Source organism: Sapajus apella, unplaced genomic scaffold, assembly GCF_009761245.1.
Source record: "Sapajus apella isolate SASKATOON/1434 unplaced genomic scaffold, GSC_monkey_1.0 scaffold138, whole genome shotgun sequence".
NCBI lineage: Eukaryota > Metazoa > Chordata > Mammalia > Primates > Cebidae > Sapajus > Sapajus apella.
This window is the reverse complement of record NW_022437078.1, coordinates 656,005-683,498: the sequence shown is the minus strand read 5'-3', so window position 1 is coordinate 683,498 and position 27,494 is coordinate 656,005. Positions and strand designations below refer to the sequence as shown.

The 27,494-nt window shown below is 47.1% G+C and overlaps 1 protein-coding gene, 1 long non-coding RNA gene and 1 pseudogene across 3 annotated transcripts in view; 1 reads left to right on the top strand and 2 right to left on the bottom strand.

Annotated features, from left to right (window-relative positions):
- LARP1 (La ribonucleoprotein 1, translational regulator) overlaps positions 1 to 14,895 on the bottom strand; it is a 138,406-nt gene extending 123,511 nt beyond the window's left edge. Inside the window, exon 1 of the mRNA XM_032263758.1 lies at positions 14,508 to 14,895. The gene's annotated coding sequence lies outside the window, so the exon portion shown is untranslated. The remainder of the gene's footprint in view (positions 1 to 14,507) is intronic.
- Positions 14,896 to 16,363: 1,468 nt separating this feature from the next.
- LOC116540295 overlaps positions 16,364 to 27,494 on the top strand; it is a 15,641-nt gene continuing 4,510 nt past the window's right edge. The window contains exon 1 of the long non-coding RNA XR_004264380.1: positions 16,364 to 16,649. This is a non-coding gene — a long non-coding RNA (uncharacterized LOC116540295). The remainder of the gene's footprint in view (positions 16,650 to 27,494) is intronic.
- LOC116540293 lies at positions 20,419 to 21,608 on the bottom strand (annotated as a pseudogene). The gene has a single exon (XR_004264379.1). The product of XR_004264379.1 is annotated as a non-histone chromosomal protein HMG-17 pseudogene (transcript).

Below are 27,494 nucleotides of genomic sequence, written 5' to 3'. Positions count from 1 at the left end.
CGCAACCTCCGCCTCCTGGGTTCAGGCAATTCTCCTGCCCCAGCCTCCTGAGTCGCTGGGATTACAGGCACGCGCCACCATGCCCAGCTAATTTTTTGTAGTTTTAGTAGAGACGGGGTTTCACCATGTTGACCAGGATGGTCTCGATCTCTTGACCTCGTGATCCACCCGCCTTGGCCTCCCACAGTGCTGGGATTACAGGCTTGAGCCACCGCGCCCGGCCATGTATAGATATATCTATCTATCTATCTAGATACATATATCTATGGATATCTATCTAAATACATATCTATCTAAATACATATCTATCTAGATACATATCTATCTAGATACATATCTATCTAGATACATATATCTATAGATATCTATCTATAGATATCTATCTATAGATATATGTATCTAGATAGATAGATATAGATTATTTTTGAGATGGAGTCTTGTTATCTATCTATAGATAGATAGATATAGATAGAAATTTTTTTGAGATAGATAGATAGATATAGATAGATTTTTTTTTTTTGTACTCCACCCAGGCTGGAGTACAGTGGTGCAATCTAGGCTCACTGCAACCTCCACCTCCCCGGTTCAAGCGATTCTCCTGCCTCAGCCTCCCGAGTAGCTGGGACTATAGGCGTGTGAGACCATACCCAGCTAATTTTTTATATATTTAGTAGAGACAGGGTTTCATTGTGTTAGCCAGGATGGTCCCCATTTCCTGACCTCTTGATCTGCCCACATCAGCCTCTCAAAGTGCTGGGATTACAGGTATGAGCCACCATGTCTGGCTGTTGTGCAACTGTCATCACTACAATCTTTTTTTTTTTTTTTGAGGCAGAGTCTTGCTCTTTTCATCCAGGCTAGAGCGCAGTGGCACGATCTCGGCTCACTGCAACCTTCACCTCCTGGGTTCAAGCAATTCTCCTGCCTCAGCCTCCAGGGTAGCTGGGACTACAGGCGCACGCCACCACACCCAGCTAATTTTTTTTGTAATTTTAGTTCAGACGGGGTTTCACCACGTTGGCCAGGATGGTCTCGATCTCTTTTTTTTTTTTTTTTTCTTTTTTTTGAGACGGAGTTTCACTCATGTTACCCAGGCTGGAGAGCAATGGCGCGACCTCGGCTCACCGCAACCTCTGCCTCCTGGGTTCAGGCAATTCTCCTGCCTCAGTCTCCTGAGTAGCTGGGATTACAGGCACGCACCACCATGCCCAGCTAATTTTTTGTATTTTTAGTAGAGACGGGGTTTCACCATGTTGACCAGGATGGTCTCGATCTCTTGACCTCGTGATCCACCTGCCTCGGCCTCCCAAAGTGCTGGGATTACAGGCTTGAGCCACCGTTCCCGGCCAAAAATGTACAATTATTATGTGTCAGTGAAAAAGTATAATAAAAGCAAAAATACAAAGTGTACCACTTGCTAACGGCTCAGGTGATCATTAGCATTTTTGGCAATAAAGTATTTTGTAATTAAAAAAAAAAGAACCACCCAACCTCATCTCTACTGAAAATAAAAAAATTAGTCTGGTATAGCCTGCAGTCTCAGCTACTTGGGAGACTGAGGTGCAAGGATCACTTGAGCCCAGGAGTCCGAGGCTGCAGTAAGCCATGATGGCACCACTGCACTGCAGCCTGGAAAACAGAGTGAGACCCTGTCTTTAAAAAAATAAACAAAAGCCAGGTGCAGTGGCTCATGCCTGTAATACCAGCACTTTGGGAGGCCGAGGCGGGTGGATCATGAGGTTAGGTGTTTGAGACCAGCCTGGTCAACATAGTGAAACCCCGTCTCTACTGAAAAAACACACGCACACACAAATTAGCCAGCATGATGGCAGGAGCCTATAATCCCAGCTACTTGGGAGGCAGGAGAATCGCTTGAACCTGGGAGGCGGAGGTTGCAGTGAGCCAAGATTGCACTACTGCACTCCACCCCAGGCAACAGTACAAGACTCCGTTTTAAACAAACAAAAAACACGAATCCTTGTGCCCTTTAGCTATTACCCCTTAGTCTTCCTATCCCCCTTCCACCCCCTCCAAGTCCTAAGCAAACACAAATCTAATTTCTGTCTCTCTGAATTTGCCTATTCTGGACATCCATATAAATGGAATCATATAATATGTGGTCATTTGAGACTGGCTTCTTTCACATAGCATAATGTTTTCAAGGTTCATCAATGTTATAGCGTGTATCAATACTTCATTCCCTGTTATGGCTGAATAACATTCCATTGTATGAATCTACCACATTTTGTCTATCCAGTCACCAAGTATGGCTGTTTGGGCTGTTGACACATTTTCACTATTATGAACAACGCTGCTACAAACATTTGTGCACAAGCTTTTGTGTGGCATGTTTTCTTCCTTTCACTTTTGAAGGGCTCCTAATTTAGTAGACACTGTTGCTAAGACAGGTACATGCGCATAATTCCCTATGCCAACAGGATGTGTGACAGGAAAATAAATCTTGGAATCCCAAACTCTCCAAGTCAAAGGGAAAAGTCAAGCTGGGAACTGAGTCATGCAAATCTGCCCCCTCCCCCCATCCTATTTGGTTCCTAAATAAGATGGCTACAAAGAGAAGAAAGAAAAAGATAAAAAGCTACATACCTCCCTCACATTTTGTCCACAGGAAAATTCCTGGCGGACCCCAAGATCTTTACTCTTAAATAATTCTGTTGAATTTCACCTTGGCAATGTAAATTGATAGTTTATCATCACAGGTGCATGACACAGGACAGAACTCAGTCATTCCTGCTCACCTGACACAAATGTGAATCAGATTGCTTCCCTTGCCCTGTTGTTTACATTATCTTATGTAAAAATGCAGATTCACTGAGCCAGTCAAGGAATGAATGACGATTTCCTCTACATTCCCCTCACATGAAAATTGTGCATTCCCTCAATATCCACTCTTTCTCTTTTAAATATTGAAGCCCTCAAAATCATCTTTGGAGAAAGGCATAGACCCGTCTCCCAGGCTTGCATCCTTAACTTTGGCAAATAAACCTCCTCCTAAAATTATTGATACCTGCCTTGGTCATTTTCCTTGATTTACAGATGATACAAGAGGGACAAGGCAATGGAGTGTAACGGTGAGAACCAACTGCTTCTCCTGCCATTACTAACTGAATAATGTAGGAACAAGCTCCTTCACCTTTCTGTGTGTCTGATTTCTCAGGGGTAAAATGGTACTAGTATTTTCTCTTTCTTTCTTTTTTTTGGGACCAAGTTTCACTCTTGTTGCCCAGGCTGGAGTGCAATGGCACAATCGCGGCTCACTGCAACCTCTGCCTCCTGGGTTCTAGCGATTCTCTTGCCTCAGCCTCCCAAGTAGCTGGGATTATAGGCATGCGCATCACACCTGGCTAATTTTGTATTTTTAGTAGAGAAGGGTTTCTCCATGTTGGCTAGGCTGGTCTCAAACTCCCAACCTCAGGTGATCTGCCTGCCTTGGCCTCCCAAAGTGCTGGAATTACAGGCATGAGCCACTGCACCCGTCTGGACTAGTATTTTCTTTACCCTATAGGACCACTGTGAGGATTACATGAGACATATTAAGGGCTCTGCACAAAGCTTGGCACACAGTAAGGGCTTGAAAAACATTTCCCATTATCATTTTTCATTCACGGATTCCTAAGAGTAAGCTTACTAATGAACGATGTACTCTAGCAATAGTAGTCTTCATTCTTTCAATGAGCATTTGTTTTGGTTTTGTTGTTCTTGAAGTTGTTTTTGAGACTGAGTCTCTCTCTGTCACCCTGGCTGGAGTGTAGTGGCAAAATTTCAGCTCACTGCAACCTTAGCCTCCCAGGCTCAAGCAATTCTCCCACCTCAGCCTCCCGAGTAGCTGGGACTACAGGCACATGCCACCATGCCCGGCTAATTTTTTACTTTTCTGTAGAGAAGGTGTTTCTCCATGTTACCCAGGCTGGTCTCAAACTCCTGGTCTCAAGCAATCTGCCTGCCTTGGCCTCCCAAAGTGCTAGGATTATAGGCGTAAGTCACCGTGCCCAGCCTCAATGAGTTTTTATTGAATATTTATTATGTACTAGACACTCTGAGAGAAATATAGTTGATCTAAACCTAGCTCCTATCCCTAGGAACCCATAATCTGTCATCTGAATGGCAAGACCCACTTGCAGACAACACCTCCATATATTATGAATCTGTGTATGGAAGTGATGTATGCCAGCAATATATTGTAATTTTTTTCTTTTCTTTTTTGAGATAGAGTTTTATTCTGTGGCCCAGGCCAGAGTACAGTGACATGATCTTGGCTCACTACAACCTCCGCCTCCCGGGTTCAAGAGATTCTCCTGTCTCAGCCTCCCGAGTAGCTGGGATTACAGGCATGTGCCGTGATGCCCAGCTAATTTTTGTAATTTTAGTAGAGATGGGGTTTCACCATGTTGGTGAAGCTACTCTTGAACTCCTTCCCTCAGGTGATCCGCCCGCCTCGGCCTCCCACTGGGATTACAGGCATGAACCACCACATGTGGCCATACTGCGATATTAATGAAGGCCCTAAAATTGCTGACAGCACTGGAGAAGAAGTGTTTTAAAAAAACATTTTATTTTGGGCTGGGCGCAGTGGCTACTAGTGAAATTTCCCCACTGTCTGAAGCCTGGTAGGCTAGGTGCAGTCAGTCACTCACGCCTGTAATCTCAGTGCTTTGGGAAGTCAAAGTGGGAGGGTGGCTTGAAGCTAGGAGTTCAAGGCCAGCCTTGGCAATGTAGTGAGATGTCATCTCTACTAAAAATTAAAAAAGAAATTGCCAGTTATGATGTCTTACACTTAAAGTCCCAGCTGTAGGGAGGCTGAGGAGGAAAGATGGCTTGAGTCTAGGAGTTTGAGCTTACAGTGAGCTAGGTTCACACCACTGCACTTCAGCCTGGGCAACAGAGTGAGACTCTGTCTCTAAATAAATACAATACAATACAATATAAATAAAAACGTGGGTCAGGCACAGGGGCTCATGCCCGTAATCCCAGCGCTTTGGGAGGCACAGGTGGGTGGATCAGCTGAGGTCAGGACTTAGAGACCAGCCTGACCAACATGGAGAAACCCCATTTCTACTAAAAATACAAAATTATCTGTGCGTGGTGGCGAATGCCTGCAATCCCAGCTACTCGGGAGGCTGAGGCAGGAGAATTGCTTGAACCTGGGAGGCAGAGGTCGTGCCATTGCACTCCAGCCTGGGCAACAAAAGTGAAACTCTGTCTCAAAAGAAAAAACAAATACATAAAATAAAAAATAAAAATGTGGTCCTTATATTTTTTTATAGTAATAAATCTAGATACATTTGAGAATCACATCTCATATTTGGCTGCCAGACTATTAGGTCCCTTTAAATCTAGAACCTCCTCCCCATTACTTTTGATTTTACAACATTGGCTTTTAAGAGATTATGGCAGTTGTCTTATAAACTGTTGCACATTCTGGCTTTGTCTGATTGCTTCTTTGCGTGTTGTTCAATGTGTTCCTCTATCCCCTGAAGTTCTTGTAACTGAAGCTAGTTCTTATCGGCCTCATTAGATTCAGGCTCAGTATTTTTTGCAGGAGCCAAAATATGTGGAACTATGTAGTCTACTCCATCCTATTAGGGGTGAGAAAAGAACTTTCATCTAAGCACTTCAAGTCCGTTTAAATTAATAAATGAGACAGCAATCAAGTCCTACTTCCACTTTAAGCTATGTATTCATCTCTTTTTTTTTCTTGCTCGCTTGCCCAGGCTGTAGTGCAGTGGTGCAGTATCTACTCACCACAACCTCTGCCTCCTGGGTTCAAGCAATTCACCTGCCTCAGTCTCCCAAATAGCTGGGACTATAGGCGTGCTCCATCATGCCCAGCAGATTTTTGTTATTTTTAGCAGAGACGGGGTTTCACTATGTTGGCCAGGCTGGTCTCACACTCCTGATCTCACACCCACCTCGACCTCCCAAAGTGCTGGGATTACAGGCGTGAGCCACTATGCCCGGCCTAGCAAGTTGTTTTAAGAGAATCTTAAAACATGTAACAAAGGCCAAATGGATGTCATATCCAAGGTTACTTGGGTCTGAGTCTTCTCAGCAGCTGTCCTCACTCTGACTCAAGTAAACTCTTTAAATTATATTTCGTGCCCCAGTCTCTTCCTTTGAAGTTGGCAGGAGGCACTGGATGCTAGCTGTCCCACCGTGTGTGATGCTAAGTGTGGTCCCTGGGTGATGATAGAGGAGGAAGAACTCTCTACCCTGTTGGCAGGAAGAATAGAAGTCTTCACAGGCAATGGCCTTTGAATTGGGCTTTAAAGGGTGTGTAAGAATCTACTGGGTGGGGAAGGGAAGAGGAAGGGCTTTCCAGGTATGCATGGGCACACAATGTAGGGAAAGACAGTGGCAAACTTGAGGAAGTAGGAGGTGGTAGCCAAATGTGGGCTGAGAATTATAATAACAAGCAGTTAGGGTGAGCTGACTGTTCCAGGAACTATGCTAAGTGACTCAATCCTCAGCCTGTCCTGGGGAATGGGTGCTGCTACCCCCATTTTAAGGATGTGGAAATCAAGGTTGAGTGATAAGCAGTAAATGGCCTAAAGTCACATAGCTAGGAACTGGCAGACTCCTGAACCTCTGACTTTAAAATCTCTAAACACCACCACACCTGTAATTCCAGCACTTTGGAGGCGGAGGCGGGTGGATCACCAGGTCAAGTGATCAAGACCATCCTGGCTATAACATGGTGAAACCCCATCTCTACTAAAAATACAAAAATTTCGGGCCTGGTGGCGCACACCTGTAGTCCCAGCTACTTGGGAGGCTGAGGCAGGAGAATCTCTTGAACCAGGGAGGCAGAGGTTGCAGTGAGCCAGATAGTACCACTGCACTCCAGCCTGGCAACAGAGCAAGACTCAGTCTCAAAAAAAATAAATGAATAAAAATAAAAAAATAAAATAAAAAGCTCTAAACACTTCCTAAGGTGAGGAAGGAACGTGGAGCTGTGGAATGGTGTTGGGAGCAGATGGAGACAGACCTTCTCCACCATTCTAAGGGGTCGCAGTGTTATTCCAGGGTGCAAGGGAGCCAGCAAAGGTGTCCTTCAAAAGGGGCGAGCGGGGCTGGGCGTGGTGACTCATGCCTGTATTCTCAGCACTTTGGGAGGCCGAGGTGGCCGGACTGCCTGAGGTCAGATGTTCAAGACCAGCCTGGCCTACGAATGGTGAAACCCCGACTTTGCTAAAAATACAAAAATTAGCCGGGTGTGGTGGGTATATCGCTTGGGCCCGAGAGGAGGAGGTTGCAGTGAGCCGAGATCGCGCCACTGCACTCCAGCCTGGGCGGCAGAGACTGCCTCAAAAAAAAAAAAAAAAAAAAAGGGCAAGCAGGACTGTGCGTGACAACACTCACCCGCGGGCCGGTGGAGGAAGCGAGGGCTGCCAGGGAGCGCTATCAGATTGGAGGATGGGTGCCCATTCACGTGAGCTGCCCCAGGGAACAGGGAAGAGGGTGGAAAGCCAGAGCCTCCCGGACATTCTGAGGACCTTCACTCCCAAGGGCAGTGGGGCGGGGCTCGTCTCCGCGGGATCCCGAGCCTTTTCAACGCTAAGCGCCGGGCGGGGACAGAGCGGCCCGGCACCCCGCGGCTTCCAGCCTCCCAGCACCCCGAAAGCCCGGCGGCCAGGCGGCCAGATCGCAGGGGGATGTGAGCTGCAGAGACGGAGGAAAGGGCCAGCTTTAATCTCCGCGGCCCAGAGAGGGGAAGAGACTAGCCCAAGGTCACATAGTCAGATCGTCGCGGGGGCAGGACTAGAACTCGGGCCGTATCTCTTGATTGCAAGTCTGCTTCTTTTCTTGATGGAATTTATTTGAGAATCAAAGAGGAATCAAGATACTGTGACTGAGGACTGGCGGCTGAGATGCCGGATACTCCGGGGAATCCGTTTTATATCTTATTTTCCCGCTTTGGGAATCCTAAGGACGGCGCGGCGGTGGAAACAGGCTCCAGGCACCCTGCCCCGCCAGGCCGTTGTCGCACAGCACCCCCGGCCGCGTCATTCCAGCGAGGCCTGCGAGTCCTCCAGTCCTCCACACGCCGCCCTCGTGCCTGGGAGTCCCTGCTCTCCGCGGCTGCAGAAACAAAGCCTCCGCCTGCTGTTCAGTCTTCACCCAAGCAGGGAGGGTGTGTGGAGGCAGTGGCGGGTCCCGCTCTGGGTCCAGGCGGCCCAAGTTCAAGTCTCTGACCTGATACTCACTAGCTGTGCGATACTGAGCCGTCACTTTCCCTCTCTGTACTTCTGTTTCTACATTTTAAATTGGTGAAAAGAACAGTGCTTCATACAGTTGGGTGGGAGGATTAACAAACACAAGGAGTATCAAAGCCTTAGTAAGGGGCTTGCCCCACGACAAAGGCCAGTTGGGTGCTCAATTACCCATAAATTTGACAAACCTTTTCCGGATCCTACAGGAAGCCTGCTGCTTCCATGAAGTCCACCCAGATTAACTTCATTCAGTTTAAATCATTCCTGATTCTTAAAGCATAAAGGCATTGTCTAACTGCAATGGGGTGGGGGGAGCAGGCTTGTGTGTGTGCCCTCCCCTACACCACTAACCTAGATTCAGAAGGCCTCCCCTCCAAGGGCTGCTGGCTACTTGATTTTGAGTAAATCACTTCATTTTTTTAAAAACTTGTTTTGAGACAGTCTTGATCTGTCACCAGGCTGGAGTGCAATGGCGCGATCTCGGCTCACTGCAACCTCCGCCTCCCAGGTTCAAGCAATTTTGCTGCCCTGGCCTCCCCCAGTAGCTGGGATTACAGGCACTCGCCACCACACTCAGCTAATTTTTCTGTATTTTTAGGAGAGACGGGGTTTCACCATGTTGGCCAGGATGATCTAGATCTGCTGACCTCATGATCTGCCCGCCTCGACCTCCCAAAGTGCTGGGATTACAGGCGTGAGCCACCATACCCAGCCAATTTTTACTTTCATTTTTTCGGAAACGGAGTCTGGCTCTGTAGCCCAGCCTGAAGTACAATAGCAAGATCTAGGCTCACTGCAACATCCGCCTCCCGGGTTCAAGGGCTTCTCCTGCCTCAGCCTCCCAAGTAGCCAGGATTACAGACTCACACCATCATGCCCTGCTAATTGTTTTGTGTTTTTAGTAGTGCCAGGGTTTCACCATGTTGGCCAGGCTGGTCTTAAACTCCTGACCTCAGGTGATCCACCCGACTCGGCCTCCCAAAGTGCTAGTATTACAGGTGTGAGCCACCACGCTCAGTACAAAATGTTTTTTCAAAACATAGTTAATAACTTGGAAAAATGATATCAATATATGGTATTTATTTTTCTTCTCTGAGTTTAACGTTTATGTAAAAATTTTATTTTACGTATTTATATATTTTTTGAGATGGAGTCTCCTCCTGCCGCCCAGGCTGGAGTGCAGGGGCTTGATCTTGGCTCACTGCAACCTCCATCTCATGTGTTCAAGTGATTCTCCTCCTCAGCCTCCTGAGTAGCTAGGATTACCGGCACCCACCACCACACCTGGCTAATTTTTGTATTTTTAGTAGAGACAGTGTTTTGCTATGTTGGCCAGGCTGGTTTTGAACTCCTGGCCTCAGATGATCCACCCATCTTGGCCTCTCAAAGTGCTGGGATTACAGGCTTGACCCACCTTGCACGGCCCATCCAGCTAATTTTTCTTTTTTTTTTTTTTTTTTTTTAGATGACATGAAAATGTTTACTTTCAAAAATAATGTAGTTTTAAATTTTTATTTTTTATTTTTTTATCCCCAGAACCTGAAGTACAAAAAAAGAATGTATTTTTACATCAATCTGCAACAGAATTCAAATGTAGAAAAAATAAGCTATATTCAGGGATACAGTGCTCAGCACACCACTCCCCAGAGCGGGCCGACACCCTGGTTTCACCATATTGGCAAGGCTTGTCTCTACCTCCTGACCTCATGATCCACCCACCTCAGCCTCCCAAAGTGTTGGGACTACAGGCGTGGGCCACCACTCCTGGCCCTAGCCTTTCAAAGCTCTGGAATTACAGGCATAAGTGCCCAGCCTCCCAACTTTGTTTTAAAAAAGTATAAATACACTTAAAAAAAGTAAACATAAGGAAATCCACCAACATGTTAACAGTGTTACACCTGGGTGGGAGGATTACTATTGATTATCTTCATCTTAATTTTTCTATATTATCCAATTTTTTTCAAATAATGTGTTATTTTTATACATAGAAGAAAACTACAATTATTGTAACAGAAATATTGAAGAATATATCTGAAAATATTTAAGGCTAAACAAAGGCAAGTTAGATATCACCTATGTTTCAGTAATCAGAAACCTTTGAGATTAAAATTTAGCTTTTTGGGAATTACACTTATTATTATTATTATTGTCTTTTTGTTTTTTTTCCTTTTTGTGGAGAAGAGAGTCTTGCTATATTGCCCAGGCAGGTCTTGAACTCCTGGGCTAAAGCTATTCTCCCATCTCTGCCTCCCGAAGAGCTGGGATTACAGACATGAGCCACAGTGCCCGACCTAAAATTTAGCCTTTTGGAAGCACCGTCCATCTTCTCCCAAACCTACCCCTGCCTCTTAGCAAGACCACAGCACCAAGCCTAGACTGATGAGCCGGTCCATCTTTTCTCTCTATGAAAGCCTCATGCAGAGTTCTCTGCTTCCTGGGTTTTACCGGCCTTCTTGGCATGGCCTTCTTGGCATGACTTCTTTTGAAGTCAGGCATGGTTCTCCCAAGGGTACCTTGGACAATGCTCCACGGGACTGGAGAAGACCCCTGAAATCCCTGCAGAGTTACCAGGATACTTAATTAACTGGCATTTAAGGGTCTGTAGGCTCTGAACCAATCTTCCTTACAACTCCCATGTGTGTCAATCAAACGGTCTGTCTGCCATCTCCAAACCAGAAAGGGGCAGTAATGAATGTAGAGAGCTGCGTGTGATGTAATTGGGAAAGGTGAGGACTGTGGCAAACTGGAGTAAGCCCACATCTTCAAAACGAACGGTCACTTCTCAGTGCCAGTCTATTGCTATCTGGTGGGGTCTTTCAGTTTTTCAAGAGAATTGAAAAATCTGGATCTTTATGTGAAATCTGATTTTTAAATAAATATTGGCAGGTAATTCACAAAACACATTTGTCCACTCTGCTAAACACAATTTGCGACTTGTCTTAGGAACACATTGAACTTTTTTCCCTCTGCACCTTTGCTTTTGCTTTTCCCCAATGCCAAGAACACTCCCCCACTCATCTGAGACTAATGAACTCCATCTGTTCTGTCAGACCCAGCCAAAACACCACCTCTTCCTGAGCATCCCCGCAGCCAGAAGTGACATCGCCCTCCTTGGGGCTGCACCACACATTTAGCTTTGTACCTGTCTCACTCTATGCTACAGTTGTTTCAGTAAGAGTCCCAGCTCTCCTGGTAGAGAATAAGCTCCTGAAATAATTCAGAAAACATTTGTGGAACACCTGGAATGGTGCAGAAACCATGCTAAGCACTAGTGATACAGCCTAGAATAAGATGGACATGGTCTTGCCTTGATGGAATACAGTCTAGTGTAGGGGCAGGTTTTAAATAAATAATTCCCAAGATACCTAGTTCCACTTGTGATGAGGTGTATGGGGTTAAGAAAGTTTATAAAAGAGACTTAATCCAGGCACAGGAGGATTAAGCAAATCACGAGGTAGCTTGGGGAAGCATTAACAGTAGAACTGCCACATAAGGTTGTACAGTTTATATGCACAAAGCCTGGCAACATAGCAAGACCCTGTCTCTAAAATTAAAAAAAAAAAAAAATGTAGAGTTGAGGTCTCGCTATGTTGCCCAGCCTGATCTCAAACTCCTAGCCTCCAGTGTTTCTCCCACCTTGGCCTCCCAAAGTGTTGGGATTACAGGCGTGAGCCACTGTGCCCAACTCCTTTTTCTAATCTGCACAAAGGCACTGTATAGACTAGCAGAAGCAGCGTTTAGTTCACCCCTACCCAAAGCTATTCTAAATAACCTTAGAATCTAAGTAGAAACGGTGATTTCCCCGTGTACGTGCAGCCCAAAGAGATGTTCCTTGCTTCCCACTTTCTATGCTAACCCTTAGACCTCTGGGATCAGGGAAGGTACCCACAAGGAAGTGACATAGGAGCTGAGACTGAAGGATAAGAAGGGGCCAGCCAGCTTGGAGTAGGAGGAACAGCATGTGCAAGCCCTCTGAGGGGAGAAGGTACCATGGCCAAAGGTGGCCGTTGTGGTAGAAGCATGGACAGAGATGGGAGGGCATTAAGGGGTAGGCTGGGTAGTGACCACCCTGCATGGCCCAGAAGGCCACATTAAGGGGTGCAATTCTTATCCTGAAATTATCCCTGCCATATCCCACTCTGTAACCATGTCACTTCTGGGTCTTACTGCCCACGCGAGAGTGCACAGTGGTAGAAACCACCTTTACAGAGGGCCTGCCATGAGGCACAGACTGTGCTGGGGCCACACATTCATTCTGCCTTTTTTATTTTCCTGAAGTAACTATTCTTTGATTTCCACAGAACGGATGAAAAAATGGAGGCACAGAAAAGATAAGCAGCCTGCCTGAGGTTAGCTGACTGTTAAGGGATGGGCTGGGATCCACTCCCAGGTCTGTGGGACTTCAAGCCCCTTCTCTTGGCTGTCATGCAGCAGTGGTATCTATGAGTGGACCAGAAGCGCAAGGAGTCTACAGCCTTGCCACTCAGAGGCGGGGGGTCCAAAGGCCTGCGATACTGGTATCACCTGGAAGTTTGTCAGAAATGCAGGATCTTGGGTTCCATCCAGCCCTACTGAATCAGAATCTATACTTCAATTTTTTTTTTCTTTGAAACAGTCTCACTCTGTCACCAGGCTGGAGTAAAGTGGTGTGATCTTGGTTCACTGCAACCTCTGCCTCCCAGGTTCAAGTGATTCTCCTGCCTCAGCCTCCAGAGTAGCTGGCATTACAGGCACGTACCACCATGCCCAGCTAATTTTTGTATTTTTAGTAAAGTCAGGGTTTCACCATATTGGCCAGGATGGTCTCCATCTCTTGACCCTGTGATTCACCCACCTCAGTCTCCCAAAGTGCTGGGATTACCGGTGTGAGCCACTGTGCCTGGCTAAAATTTTTTTAATCTTTGTATGTGTGTGTATGATGGGTCTTACTGCGTTAATAGTAGCACAAACACAGCTCCCTATAGTCCCCACCTCCTGGGCTCAATGGATCTTCCTGCCTCAGCCTCCCAAGTAGCTGGCACAGGCCTCCATGCCCAACTAATTTTTAAATTTTTCGTAGAGACAGGGATCTCACCATGTTGCCCATGCTGGTCTCAAATTCCTGAGCTCAAGCAATCCTCCAGCCTCGGCCTCCCAAAATGCTGGAATTACAGGTGTGAGCCACCATGCCCAGCCAGAATCTATACTTTACAGGAATCATGTACACATTAGGAGCTGAGAAGCACTAAACTAGAGAATAAGCAAAGTGGCATACTGCCTTTGCAGCCCTTATGCAACAGCGTCTCATACGCCAGGTTTCCAATGACCCGAAAACAACTTATTATAACCAAATATACCAGATTGGCCAACTGTTCCGTCCATCCATCCACCCGAGTTTTGTCATCTATTGCCACTCCAAGGGAAAAACTGTGAGAAGCTACCATCCACTCCAAAGAGGAGCTGCTGTACACTCCAAATCATCTTCCATTTGGGGGTCTACTCTGATTCCCAGATCATTTTCTGGAACCCACTTTTTACAAAAGAATTCCCTATCTTAGCCTGCATACCAAAGGAGGTAGAATGGTTTGGCAGAAAAGATTAGTGGGTGAGGAAATGCAGGGTTTCCCTTCAGCTTTAAGGCCACATGTGACTTTGGGAAATGGCCTACCCTCACTTCCCCATCCCCATGTAAAATATGAATGGGGTGGACTACACTAGGAATCACTGTATATGAGGCCTGGCAGGGAACATAAAGGAAGTTCAGTGGCCTAGGTGAAACAGCAGGGAGTGGTGGAGACTGTGGCAAACTAGAAGGTGCAATGCCCTGACTACAAAAAGGTATCCCCACTCAGAAATAGGCTAGTGTTATGGGTAATGCGTTGCCATATATTCTAATTTTTTAAGTTGGGAATCTGATTTTCCCCCAAGAAATGAGTGATGTTTAAGTTTTGGCAACTGTGAATAGTTAAAACTTCAGAACAGACAAACACAACACCGTGTGAGCCAAATAAAGATCAGGCGCAGGCCCGATCTGTCCGTGGGCCGCCAGTTTGCGAAGCCTGGCCCGGATGCCACCCTAACGTTATATATTAGTTTGCCTGTGCGGCTCTTTCCGAATGCTGCAAAGCGGCAGCTGTAGGATGGGGGTTGAGGGGAAAGATCTGTACCTTTCCAGGGCCCGTCGCCCGTCCCCACCGCGGCCCTGACCCCCTTCGGTGCCCCCTCCCCAGGCCTCTCCGGGAAAGGGCCCTGACGGTGGTGCCGGGTCGCACGGCGTCGCTTGCTTCACACCCTCCCTACCTGCTCGCCCGCTCTCCCTGCACGGCCGGCAGCGCCGCAGCGATGACTCAGCCTCTGGCGGCGAAGCTGGAGGGAGGCGGAGAGGGCGAGTGGGAGGACGAAGACGGGCAGGGCGGGGTAAAAGGAAGCGGGTGGAGTGGAGGGAGGAGGGGAGAAAGAAAGAGGAAAAGGAGCGAGAAGTGGGATTGTGGAGAAGAAAGAGGAAAGGGGGTGGGGAGAGGAGGGGCGGATGGGGGAGGGGGCAGTTCAAGCCCCAGCTCCCGCCTTCTCCCGCTGCCCGCTGAGGTTGGGCTGGGCCGTGGGAGGCCGGTGGGGGAACAGCGGAGAGGGTAGGGCTGGGGCGGAGAAAGGAGGGTGGCGTGCTGCCCCCTCCCTTTTCCCCTCCCCCACTTCGAGAGTCCCGTGGGTACACGTGGTTCATTGCCACACCCACGGACCCACCCCTGCCTCTGTGGGATGGGAGGGGCGGGGGAGGGCGCCCCGGAATGCGGCTTCGGACTCTGAACCTTTACTGAGCGCCTTCCAGCGGAGGCCTGGGGGACTAGGTAGTGAAAAACGGACAGAGGGGGCGGGGCGCGGTGTCTCAGGCCTGTAATCCCAGCACTTTGGGAGGCCGAGGCTGGCGGATCACCTGCGGTCAAGAGTTCAAGACCAGCCCGGCCAACATGGGAAAACCTGGTCTCTACTCAAAATACAGAAATTGTCCAGGCGTAGTGGCGCACACCTGTAGTCCCTACTACTCGGGAGGCTGAAGCACGAGAATCACTTGAACCCGGGAGGTGGAGGCTGCAGTGAATCGAGATCGCGCCACTGCACTCCAGCCTGGGCAACGGAGTGAGACTCTGTCTCAAAATAAATAAAAAATAAATAGATACATACATACATACATACATACATACATAGAGCTGGGTGTGGTGGCGCGTACCTGTAGTCCCAGCTACGCAGGAGGCTGAGGTAGGAGGATTGCTTGAGCCCAGGAGTTCTGGACTGCAGAGCGCTATGCCGATCGTGTGTCCACACTAAATTCGGTATCAATATGGTGACCTCCCGGGAGCGGGGGACCACCAGGTTGCCTAAGGAGGGATGAACCGGCCTAGGTCGGAAATGGAGCAGGTTGAAACTCCCGTGCTGATCGGTAGTGGGATCGCGCCTATGAATAGCCACTGCACTCCAGCCTGGGCAACAGAGTGAGATCCCCGTCTCTAAAAAATAAAAAAATAAAATATAAAAAGAGACAGAGGTGGGGGCTCGCAGGGGAGAGGCCATATCTTCACGGCATATCCACAAGTGGAAATTTAAAGGGAGAAATGAGCCCACTGGATGCATTTTTGCTAGTCTACACTGGTAGCTATAACACAAAGTTGAATTTGGAAGGCACGCCAAGGAAGTTTCCGTAGCAATGTTTTGTAATATAAATGATGAATTATGAATGAATAAAATATACTATGGGAGTATGTCTATGTGTATATAAGGGGAGGAATAGAGTTTTCTGAGGGGCTGCACCAACTCCACCTTGTCCAGTGGCTTCAGCTGTCCCTCTTCTTCATTTATTTATTTATTTATTTATGTTTTGAGGTAGAGTCTCACTCTGTCACCCAGGCTGGAGTGCGATGGTGTGATCTCGGCTGACTGCAACCTCTGCCTCCTGGATTCAAGCCATTTTCCTGCCTCAGTCTCCTGAGTAGCTGGGATTTCAGGCACACACCACCATGCCAAGCTAATTTTTTGTATCTTTAGTAGAAAAAGGGTTTCACCATGTTGGCCAGGCTGGTCTCAAACTTCTGACCTCATAATCCGCCTGCCTTGGCCTCCCAAAGTGCTGGGATTACAGGCGTGAGCCACTGCGCCCGGCCTGTCCCTTCCTTTCACAGTAATCCTCATGTCCATGCAGTAGCTCCTTGTCTTTGCCATAGTCCACAGAAGGCTTACCAGCCAGGCCGCGTTTCCCAGGAACTCAACCTCTCTGACTTCCAGGCATAGAACACACAGAACTTGGGGCCCGGCAGACACCTCTATAGCTCTTATTATTTGAATCACAGGAGTTCCCTGGAGTCAGCACCTGGAGGAGGAGTGCCCCAAACCTGCTGACCCTCTTTGGTCCAGAGCTGTGGACATTGCTGGTTCTGTGAGTTTGTTTTCCTGGTGAGTAAGAATATTAGACTATGGTGTTGTGCCAAAACGGGTCCCATTTTATGCTACTATATCTTACTCCATTGCCCAGGCTGGAGTGCAGTGGCATGATCACGGCTCACTGCAGACTTGACTTTCCAGGCTCAAGGGATCCTCCCACCTCAGCCTCCTAAGTAGCTGAGACTAGGCGCAGTCCACCATTTTCAGCTAACTTTTGTATTTTTGGTAGAGATGGAGTTTCACCATGTTGCCCAGGCTGCTCTTGAACTCCTGGGCTCAATCTATCCACCCTCCTCCACCTTCCAAGTGCAAAGGGATTACAGATGTGAGCCACTGTGTGAAGCCATCTTATACTGTTGCATCTTTGCAAATGAAATGGCCTGGCTTTCCCCTCTGGCAGACCCTGATTTTTTTTTTTTTTGAGACGGAGTCTCGCACTGTCGCCTAGGCTGGAGTGCAATGGTGCAATCTCCTCTCACTGCAACCTCCGCCTCCCCGGTTCATGCGATTCTCCTGCCTCAGCCTCCTGAGTAACTGGGATTACAGGTGCACACCACCACACCCAGCTAATTTTTTGTATTTTTAGTTGAGACGGGGTTTCATTATGTTGGTCAGACTAGTCTTGAACTCCTGACCTCGTGATCCGCCCACCTCAGCCCCCCAAAGTGCTGGGATTACAGGCGTGAGCCACCGCGCCAGCCCAGACCCTGATTTTAATGAGCCAGTACTGTGTTGCAGCCACAGCAGGTATTCAGAAAAGGCAAGGTAGAGCTGTCAGCAGGGCTCTTGGCATGTCCAAACCCAGGCCTCACCAGGGCGTCCATGCTGCTGTGGGACCCTGCCACTGTAGCAGCTCAGAGTCCTGGGGAGCTGGTGCTAGAGATTGTGGTGGCTCAGCCACGCACACAAGAGACCCCACTATCCCACTACAGGCAAGACAGACAGATGGTGGTCCTCACAGAGGACTCCATGCCAACGCTGTGTCTGCCACTTGGGAAAGTCTCTTCTCCTCTGGACTGTTCCTTTACTGCATGACCTCGCCTCTGCCCCTTCTCCTTAATCTCCTCAATCCCTGCAGTGTTCCTAGTGTTTGCAGGGCCCTTCGCTCCATTCCTCTTGGGATGCTGCAGCAAAGTGGTTAAGGATGAGGGTTCCTACACCTGATTACCTGAGTCTGTGTAATCTTGGGCAAAGCACTTCACCTCTCTGTGCCTCGACTTCCTCATTTCTAAAATGAGGAAAATTAAGAGGCCCTATCTCACAAGATTAAATGAGATAGTACATGTAAAGGATGCTAGCCATGTGGGAAGCCCTTACTAAATAGTAGCTATCATTATTATTATTATTATTATTATTATTACTTGAGACAGAGTCTCACTCTGTTGCCCAGGCTGGAGTGCAGTGGCGTGACCTCAGCTCACTGCAACCTCCACCTCCTGGATTCAAGTGATTGTCCTGCCTCAGCCTCCCAAGTAGCTAGGATTATAGGCATGTGCCAACATACCTGGCTAATTTTTGTTTGCTTGTTTGTTTAGTAGAGACAGAGTTTCACCATGTTGGCCAGGCTGGTCTCAAACTCCTAATCTCAGGTGATCTATTTGCCTGGACCTCCCAATGTGCTGAAATTATAGATGTGAGCCACCACACCTAGCCTAGTAGCTATCATTATTGCTATTCTTCTTTTTTTTTTTTTTTTTTGTTTTGAGACAGGGTCTTGCTCTGTCACTCAGGCTGGAGTGCAGTGGTGCAATCAGTAATCACTGCAGCCTCAACTTCCTGGGCTCAAGGGATCCTCCCACCTCAGCCTCCCAAGTAGCTGGGACTACTGGCAAGTGCCACCAAGCCCAGCTAATTTCTTTTTTTTTTTTTTTTTGAGATGGAGTTTTGCTCTTGTTGCCCAGGCTGGAGTGTAGTGATGCGATCTCGGCTCACCACAGCCCCCGCTTCCCAGGTTCAAGCGATTCTCCAGCTTCAGCCTCCCAAGTAGCTGGGATTAAAGGCATGTGCCACCATGCCTGGATAATTTTCCGTATTTTTAGTAGAGATGGGGTTTCTCCATGTCAGTCAGGCTGGTCTCAAACTCCTGACCTCAGGTGATATACCTGCTTCAGCCTCCCAAAGTGCTGGGATTACAGGCGTGAGCCAACGTGCCTGGCCAATATATATATATATATATATATATATATATATATATATATATATATTGGTAAAGGTGAGGTCTTGCTGTATTGCTCAGGCTGATCTTGAACTCCTGGGCTCAAGTGATCCTCCTGCCTTGACTTCCCAAAGTGCTGGGATTACAGGCATGCCCCATCACACCAGGCTATTGCTATTATTTCTGATTAACAATAAAAACAAAAATGCGCTCTTACTAATTGCCAGGCAATGTGCTAAACTCTAGATGATTGATCCTTTTCTCATTTGATCCCTTCAACAACTCTATGAGGAAAGTGCTATTATTAGCCCCATAGCTGGGAAGAGGAAGCTCAGGTACAAGGGTGTTAAGTAACTTACCCAGGGTGACAGAGCCAAGAAGCAGCAGCTCTGGATCTGAACCGAAGTACTGCACTGTGAAGACTCACTACCTGCTCCTCTCCACTGAAAGCAGACTTCACCATAGGAAGAAGGAGCTTCTCTCCAGTTGGTTGTCCTGGATAGATTTGAGAGACCTATAAGAAGATGGTGTTGAGGCGACAGAATCCCCACATCCCCAACTAGGGCAGAAGGAGGGGTTTGGGCTCAAAGGAAGTGAAGTGTTTTGCTTTTTCAACTATTGATGAAACCACTTAGCATGGCAGGCTGTGTGTAGTCTCATGGATGGCCTCCAAAAGGTATCATCAAGTTTTTTTGTTTTTTTTTTTTTTGAGACAGAGTCTCACTCCATCACCCAGGCTGGAATGCAGTGTCTTGATCTCGGCCCACTGCAACCTCCACTTCCCAGGTTCAAGTGATTCTCCTGCCTCAGCCTACCTAGTGGCTGAGATTACAGGCATGTGCCACCATGCCTAGCTAACTTTTTTTATTTTTAGTAGAGACAGGGTTTCGCCATGTTGACCAGGCTGGTCTCGAACTCCTGACTTCAAGTCATCCACCCACCTCAGCCTCCCAAAGTGCTGGGATTACAGGCATGAGCTGCCATACCTGGTCTTGTTTTGTTTTGTTTTGAGACAGGATCTCACTCTGTTACCCAGGCTGGAGTACAGTGGCACAATCTCAGCTCACTGCAGCCTTGACCTCCTGGGCTCAAGCCATCTCCCGCCTCAGCCTCCTGAGTAGCTGGGACTACAGGGCATGTGCCACCATGCCCAGCTAATTTTTGTATTTTTGTAGAGATGAAGCTTCATCATGTTGCCCAGGCTGGTCTTGAACTCCTAGGCTCAGGCAATCTGCCTGCCTCAGCCTCTGAAAGTGCTGGGATTACTGGTGTGCACTATCACCTCTGGCCTTGCCAAGTTTTCACTAGTGCATAAAATTTATTTTTGCTACAATCCAAGGTATATATTGTTCTAGTGCTTTTTGTTTGAATTGGACTGTCAGAACGGTACAAAAAGGCATTCACTTGCTACAAGTCGGAGGTTAGATGGGAGGTCTATTGTGGAACTGATGCAGGAGAAAGGCGGTGTGTTTATCGGACCTGTGAGAACTTGTCCAGGTGAGTACATGTGGGAGAATGGTTTGTGCAGAAGGGTTAGTTCTTCCAACCCATATGCCAAAGGGGACAAGGAGACCATTTGATAATTCATTTCTTTTTAAAAGATATTCAAGGCAGTATTTTTCTTTCTTTTTTTTTTTTTCAAACTGTATCCAGCTTTATTAAAGATACTTTCCATAAACAATCATGGTATTTCAGGCAGGACATGGGCAGACAATCATTAACAGTATACAACAACTTTCAAACTCCCTTCTTTGATGGACTACCAAAAATCAGAAAGCCGCTATAAAACCCAATGAAGTCTTCATCTGATTCTCTGAACAGGGAAAGTTTAGAGTGAGGGTTGACATTTCACATTTAGCATGTTGTTTAACAACTTTTCAGGAGCCGACCCTGACTTTCAGGAAGTGAAATGAAAATGGCAGAATAATCTTCAGATAAGAAGATTCACAATCTAGAAATGGAATCACTGCTCTTTTGACAGGTGCCATCTCAGTGGCATCACTGGCAAGTCCAGATTGCCTGACACACTGGTAACCAATGACTGGGGGTCAGGTCCCAACAGATGTCTGGGCTTAAGGGAGTTAAGTCTATGCTGAAAGACGGAAAGGGAGAAGAGGACATAAAAATGAATTTGTTTTTCCATACCGCAAGGCTTTTGTGTGCCAAGGTGGCCATGTGTGTCAAAGTCAGGGAATCCCTCCTCCTGGGAGCCAAGAGGAAGTCTCTCAAAACTAGAAGGGAAAGGCGTTTCCCCACATCAATCCAGCTTTGGAGACATTCTATTAGTGACATATGCCCCTTCCCCCAAAACAACAATGAAGTGTTCTGTGTGCTAACAACATAGCTTAAAAAAAAAAAAAAGTAAAACAAAATTCTGCATTTTTATAAAACTTGATAAAAAATCATATTTCAAACTGTACAGTCACCAGAAGTACACAGTTTTCAAAAATGCACACACTTCACTTGGCATCTCCAGCACCTTCGGCTTTCTATGCCTGGTCTGTTTTGGCATCTCCATTTTCTGCAGGGTTATTCCCTTCCTTGCCAGCATCAGCTTTTCCCTTTTTCCCTTTGGGTACCTTCTCTCCCTTCTTTGCAGGGGCCTTTTTAGGCTTGGGCTCTGGCTTTGGAGGAGCAGGTTTAGCAGACAACCTCGCGGATCTTCTCTGTGGTTCGTCCTTCACCTTGGCTTTATCTCCTTTAGCATCCCCTTCAGCCTTTCTCTTGGGCATGGTGGCGACGGCGGCGGGAGGTAGGCGCTGAGCGCGGGATGCCGCAGCGCGTGGGCTTTGGTCGGTCCGGGGGTCGCTCTCGCCTCTTCTTCTTCACACTGCTCCAGTATTTTTCTTTATACTGTGATAATGTGGTTGTGTTAGTTATCTATTGAGGTGCAGCAAATTACCCTGAAGCTTAGTGGCTTAAAACAATACATATGTATTACCTCACAGTTTCGGTGGATCTGGATTTCAGGAGTGGTTTAGCTGGGTGCTACCGGCACAGGGTCACTCACGAAGCTGTAACCAAGATGTCAGCCAGGTCTGCAGTCATCTGAAGACTCGACTGGGGCTGGAGGATCTGCTTCCAAGGTGGTGCACTAACAGGACTATTGGTAGCAGGCCTCAATTCTTCACCATCTGGACTTTTCTGTTGGGCTTCTTGAATGTTCTTACATCATGAGGGTGAGCTTCCTCCAGAGCAAGGGAGGACAAGGCGGAGGCCTTATTGTCTTTTATGCCTAGCTTCAGAAGTTACACACCATTGTTCCTGAATATCCTGTTGGTTACATAGGTCAGCCCTGCTCATTGTGGGAGAGGACCACACAACTATGTGAATACCAGGAGGTGAAGATCACGAGGCCATCTTGGAGGCTGGCTATCACAGGGTTCATCATTGCTGCCTTGTTTACTATCATAAAAGCAAGTGGGCTGCAAGCACCCAAAGTTGAGATCTGCTCACCACACAATTTTATTTACCTGGATCTCCCTGTGGTGTTCCCTTGAAGGCATGACTTTACATGTCATATAACCCGGGATAGTCTGGGTGTGGTGGTTCATGCCTGTAATCCTAACACTTTGGGAGGTGAAGGCAGGTACATTACCTGAGCTCAGGAGTTTGAGACCAGCCTTGACAACATGGTGAAACCCCATCTCTACAAAAAAATACAAAAATTAGCTGGTGCAGTGGTGTGCCCCTGTAGCCCCAGCTACTTAGGAGGCTGAGGCAGGAGAATCGCTTGAACCTGGGAGGCAGAGGTTGCAGGGAGCTGAGATCATGCCACTGCACTCCAGTCTGGGTGACAGAGCAAGACTCTGTCTCAAAAAAATAAAAGAAGACAAACAAAAATTAGCTGGGCATGGTGGTGCATGCCTGTAATACCAGCTACTCAGGAGGGTGAGGCAGGAGAATTGCTTGAGCCCAGGAGGTAGAGGTTGCAGTGAGCTGAGATCACGCCACTGCACTCCAGCCTGGGAGACAGAGTGAGATTCTGTCTCAAAAAAAAAAAAGGACAAGTGACCCAGGATGACTCCATTAGAAACAAAGCCCTACAATCCTATGACAATGAAAGTTTATTACCTGTGCCAGGTACCAGCAGAGCACAACGGTTAAGAGAGTGAATTTTGCAATCAGATAAAACTGGATTCAAACCTTAAGTCTCCTACTGGTGACTTGGGGACTTTGGGCATCTGGCTTAACCATTCTGAGCCTCAGTATTTATTCCTGTGTACAAAATGCATTAATATCAACTTCACAAGGTGATGGGGCAGATGGATTACAGGATGGCAGAGCTATGATAATGGAAGTCAGGTGCTCAGCCAATGTTGACCCATAGATTTATTATTAATAATGACAACAGTAAAGTAATAGCTCACATTTATTGAGCTTCTGTTTTTGCCAGTCTGAAGTTTGGAGCAGTTAAGAGCCTTGCCCAAGACACACAGCTAGGAGAGCTGGGACTCAATTCCAGGTCTGTTTCCAAAGCTAACCTGTTTGATAACTTGCTCTTTTCACTTAACAATGGTCTATCATGACCTACATATTACATTGCTCTTTACTTTCTTTCTTTCTGCCCTCTTCTTTTAGCTATGTGACAGTACATGGACGTACCAAAATTAGTTAACTGTTCCTCTATTGTTGGATTCTTGGTTTCTAATTGACAACAAGGTTTCAGTGAGCATCTTTGCATCTAGAGCTCACAGTGTGCAGGAGGTTATGCTAGGCACTTGATGTATGTACTTCATTTAATCCTCTACCAGCCCATGGACATTCAGCTGGGAAATGACTTACTCTGCCTCTAACTTGTCTAACATAGAATGCCTTTTAAGGACTAAGAATCCACTGTCTTCTCAATCCTGAAGTTTTTCATTCCAATCGGGCCACCAAGGAATATATTTTTTTTCTTTTGCAGCAGGTTTACCTGAGAGAGCAGGGAAGTAGGATTGGGGTCTCCAAACTCAGGCTTAACAAAATGATGGGCATTGGTAGGTTTTCACCAGGATCATGGCAGCTTTGACTCATCAGGTGTGACCCTGTATCAGTCAGGTTGGGCTGGGTTGTGCTGCAGTAACAACCTCCAAGAGAGTGGCTTAAAACATGGCCAGGTCTGGTGGCTCACGCCTGTGATCCCAACACTTTAAGAGGCAGAGGTGGGTGGATCGTCTGAGGTGAGGAGTTCGAGACCGGCCTGATCAACGTGGTGAAGCCCAGTCTCTTCTAAAAATACGAAAGTAGCCAGGCGTGGTGGCCCACACTTATAATCCCAGCTACTCGGGAGGCTAAGGCAGGAGAATCCCTTGAACCTGGGAGTTGGAGGTTGCAGTGAGCCAAGATGGTGCCATTGCATTGCAGCCTGGGCAACAAGAGCAAAACTCTGTCACAAAACAAAACAAAACAAAACAAAACAAACATGCCTTGTGGCACTGTCGTGGGCTCTGTTTTGTGCTGTCTTTACTCCAGGTCCCAAGCTGATAGAGCAGCCACCAAGTTGAACATTGCCAATTGTCATTCCTGGAGCCAAGAGAGAATGTAGTAAATTGCATGTTGCTCTTAGAGCATCCACCTGGAAGTCACACATGTTATTTCCTCTGATTTTTTTTTTCATTTATTTATTTATTTTAGGGACCTGGTCTTGCTATGTTGCCCAGGCTGGAGTGCAGTGTCTATTCACAGGTGGGATCACACTACTGATCAGCATGGAAGTTTCGACCTGCTCCGTTTCTCACCTGGGCCGGTTCACCCCTCCTTAGGCAACCTGGTGGTCCCCTGATCAGTGCAGACACCTGATCAGCATAGCGCACTACAGCCCAGAACTCCTGGGCTCAAGCGATCCTCCCACCTCAGCCTCCCGAGTAGCTGGGACTACAGGCACACACCACCGCACTCACCTGATTTTTTTTTGACAAAGCACATTACAGAGCCACACTTAACTCTGAAGAGACAGGAAAGATCATCCTACCACGTACCCAGAGTGGGGAGAACTGGAATATTTGATGAACAATACTAATGACCACCAAAAGCGTTGTCCTTTGCTAATGATTTAGAAGAAAGAGTCCACCTTTTTTTTTTTTTTTTTTGAGACAGGGTCTAGTTTTCTTGCCAGGTCGCCAGGCTGGAGTGCAGTGGCACGATCTTAGCTCACTGCAACCTCCGCCTCCTGGGTTCAAGCGATTCTCCTGCCTAGCCTCCTATGTAGCTGGGACTACAGGCATGCACCGTCATGCCCAGCTAATTTTTGTATTTTTAGTAGAGACAGGGTTTCACCATGTTGGTCAGGATCGTCTCGATCTTCTGACCTCATGATAGCCCACCTTGGCCTCCCAAAGTGCTGGGATTATAGGCATGAACCACCATGCCCAGACAAGAGTCCACCACTTCTAACCACATCTTGGAACAATTAAGTCCAGGCCAGATGTGGCTTAACATTCTGTCCTGGAGGAAACCCTTGCATCTAAAACCCCTCTTGCCCGCATCCTGAAGCCCAGCTGGCCCTGAATCATGGGACCCTGGGAGATGGGAAGAACAGAGGAGAGTGGGGCCAGGGAGATGGCTGGTGGATTCCACCAGTGGCCGTGGGCAGAGCTCTGAATTCTGAATTGTATTAGCCCACAAAGTAATGATGCATCTGTGCCATTGGGTAGTGGAAAGACAATCTGACTCTTGCGTGACCTTGGACAAGTCATCTGGAAAGATCCTAAATGCGTGAATGGATATACCAGACAGAATATGAACTACTAAAGAGAAATGATCCAGAATTTATATTTATAAAGATACACCTCAAAAACATGTTGAAAGAAAAAGAAACAAGTGGCAAATGATATGAGCAGTTTGATACCACGTGTGCAATTTTACATGCACTGAACAATAGTACTCATATTGTTCTTTCATTGCATGTGCTACATATGATAGTCAGTGTGGGGCCTTTAGGGGGAGAATCAAGGAGGAGCTGGGACAGAGAATGGGGGACAAAATGGGCTTCAACTCTGTTTGTAACTAAAAAATATAACGTAAGTTTCAGCAGATATAATAAACTTTTATTTTTTTTTTTTTGAGACAGGATCTTACTCTGTTACCTAGGCTGGAGTGCAGTGGCACAATCTCAGCTCACTGCAACCTCCATTTCCTAGGTTCAAGTGATTTTCCTGTCTTAGCTTCCCAAGTAGCTGGAATTACAGGCCTGCACCACCATGCCTGGCTTATTTTGTATTTTTAGTAGAGATAGGGTTTCACCATGTTGGCCAGGCTGGTCTCGAACTCCTGACCTTAGGTGATTCACCCGCCTCAGCCTCCCATATATAATAAACTTTTAATAGTTGTCAATTCTGAGTAGTGTGATTTGGATGTATGCAGTATTATTCTTTGTTTTTTATATATTTGGAATGAAAACAGGGAAATCTCACTTGAAGTCCCTAGGTCTCAGTTTCCCCATCTTTGCAGTAGGTGGTTGGTTCTATCAGACAGAATTCTATGGATAAAAATAACAAATAGGCTAGGCATAGTGGCTGATGCCTGTAATCTCAGCATTTTAGGAGGCCAAGGTGGGCAGATCACCTGAGGGCCAGAGTTCAAGACCAGCCTGGCCAACATGGTGAAACCGCAACTCTACTAAAAATACAAAATTAGGGGCCGGGCGCGGTGGCTGAAGCCTGTAATCCCAGCACTTTGGGAGGCCGAGGCCGGTGGATCACGAGGTCAAGAGATCGAGACCATCCTGGTCAACATGGTGAAACCCCGTCTCTACTAAAACTACAAAAAATTAGCTGGGCATGGTGGCGCGTGCCTGTAATCCCAGCTACTCAGGAGGCTGAGGCAGGAGAATTGCCTGAACCCAGGAGGCGGAGGTTGCGGTGAGCCGAGATCGCTCCATTGCACTCCAGCCTGGGTAACATAAGTGAAACTCCGTCTCAAAAAAAAAAAATACAAAATTAGCCGGGTGTGGGGACACACGCCTGTAATCACAGCTACTCAAAAGGCTGAGGCAGGAGAGTCGCTTGAACCCAGGAGGCAGAGGTTGCAGTGAGACGAGGTAGCACCACTGCACTCCAGCCTCAGCAACAGAGTGAGACTCTGTCTCAAAAATAATAATAATTAAGTAAGTAGACCAGGCATGGTGGCTCACGCCTGTAATTTTAGCACTTTGGGAGGCTGAGGTGGGCAGATCACTTGAGGTCAGGAGTTCGAGACCAGCCTGGCCAACATGGTGAAACTTCATCTCTACTGAAAATACAAAAAAACAAGCCAGACATGGTGGTGTATGCCTGTAATCCCAGCTACTCGGGAGGTTGAGGCACAAGAATCACTTGAACCCAGGAGGCAGAGGTTGTGGTGAGCCAACATGGTGGCACTACACTATAGCTTGGATGATAAAGCAAGACCATGCCTCAAAAAATATATATATATATAATATAATAAATAAAATGAGGTGGTTGGACAAGTATGGTAGGTTGTTATTGGACAAGAAGACTTCAGAGACCAATGAAATTTCAGAGAAAAAAGAAATTGGGAACTGATATAGAGAAGTCTATCTCATCTTATCTTATTTTATTATTTATTTATGTATTTATTTTTGAGATGGAGTCTTGCTCTTGTTGCCCAGGCTGGAGTGCAATGGCATGATCTTGGCTCACTGCAACCTCCGCCTCCTGGGTTCAAGTGATTCTTCTGCCTCAGCCTCCTGAGTAGCTGGGATTACAGGCATGCACCACCAT